This window comes from Solanum tuberosum, unplaced genomic scaffold (assembly GCF_000226075.1).
Source record: "Solanum tuberosum cultivar DM 1-3 516 R44 unplaced genomic scaffold, SolTub_3.0 scf00085, whole genome shotgun sequence".
NCBI classification, from domain to species: domain Eukaryota; kingdom Viridiplantae; phylum Streptophyta; class Magnoliopsida; order Solanales; family Solanaceae; genus Solanum; species Solanum tuberosum.
The window spans coordinates 1,361,631-1,363,618 of NW_006239014.1; positions in this window are offsets into that span (position 1 = coordinate 1,361,631).

Here is a 1,988-nt window from a genome sequence, read left to right on the forward strand (position 1 = left end):
TACGAGACGTTTAATTTCGTTGTAATGTATTAAGTTCATTGTTATGTGTTTTTTCTCCCCAAGGTTTAAACTAAACAAGAACGTTTAATAATTCTCCCCTAACAAAAACTCTTTTAAGTCCTATATTGTGAATTCTGATTAAGTCAAAAGCGCGAGTATGACACTGAAATGGTGTTGAAAACAAAGTTCGTACGGTGAGTCATCCGCGCCACAACAATTTTTAAGTGCACTTTATCTTGCTTTAAACCGTCTCTGCTGAGGTGGATTTGATTAGACTCGGATTGCCATATGTCATCTCCTAATAGGTCAATGTACACTATATTGAGTAGTGCATGGAGAGTTTATAAGTGAGTCCTAAATTGAATTAGAGACAACAAATATATCCAACACCAACACTGTTGTGTCAGCCGCATACATACAAACAATAAAAAGAAAGAAAAAAGTAATCATCTGTTCTAAGATGAAATAACTTATCAATATTGGAGCAGCTTTAGCTAGCCAATTATTTGATCATTCATACATAAGAAATTGTACAGAACCAAATAAAGTGAAGTGGTGGATCATCCATCATATTCAAGAAATAATTTCTTCAATGATAACTATCACTGCTGTTGGTAACATCATAATATATATATAGTTTGTTTTCTACTTTTTGGTCAAAATGTAGCTAGTATTAATATTGACATTATATTTATCAATGCAACGACACAATTTTAATTTCCACCAAAAGTTGGACCGGATGTTTGGCACTATTGGTGAGTGGGTAACGAGGTTGATTTATACAAAGGCAGATGTACCCTTTCAACAATAGATTCGTTCAATGTTGAAAAGTTTTAATTCGTTTGATTTAAAATTCTGAATTCGCCTCTAGGGATTTGGGTAAAACATTCGAGATTTATGTATCCAACCAAAATGGTCAAGTAATGACATTTGTTGGTGATTCATCATATGCATGCTGCAGGTCATTACCCTTTTATCCTTGGCTCTTGATCAAAGATTTCGGGTTAGAGTCTGAGTATAGAAAATATTTTGTTATGCAATACTTTCTTCTAAAATGGGCTTTATACGGCAAAAATCTGGATTATTTAGTTAGGATTCCAATGCAAGTATGTAATACCGTATAAAAATTCAATGAGTATTATTATAACTCCTAATCATAGACAAAAAAAATTTAAAACATTTTTTTATTAATCTAACTAAAAAAGAATGTCACTTTCTATATTTTAGATCCGAAGAAAGACATTTTACTCCTCACCAAAACGCACATAAATATACTAAATAGGCCACTAGTTTTTTGTCACAACACTGAACAGAAGGATTTTGATTGATCCACCATACCATACTGTGCACAGTGTTATGTTCAGCTGCAAACAAGTAAAAGAAAGAGAAAACACTGTAGAGAGTATCATTTTTCCAATGTAAAGCATCAACAAAATTTTGATGAAGTGTCACTAATTATGGCCCAGAATGAAATGAAACAAGCTAAATAGCAGCAAACTTTCAGTTGATAAAGTGAATTAGTGGATCATCATATTCAAGAAAGTATATATTGTACCGACCAGGATTGCAGTGAAATACTCCCTCCGTCCACAATTGTTTGTCAGGGTAAGCTCATGCACATCCCTCAAGGAAAATTTAATATAAGGTGTAATTTGACTAATATAACCCTACTATACCAAGAATACCAAAAGTTCACATAACTTTTCAATTGAACTACACTATCATTAAGGGCAGAATTGGAAAAAATTGACTAATTATTTCTTGATTGTTTAAATTGACAATTAATCTTGGACATCTATTTTTAGTATACCTGCCAAACAATTGTGGACGGAGGGAGTATTAATTGGACATAATATATAAATGTGCTTTTTAATTTGATCTCATTTCACATATATGCCTTCTAATTTTGGGTGTGCATAAGTAGATGCACTTAAACTTGTATAAAGTTGAACAAGTAGACACATGAGTCTTACGTGACATAATACACG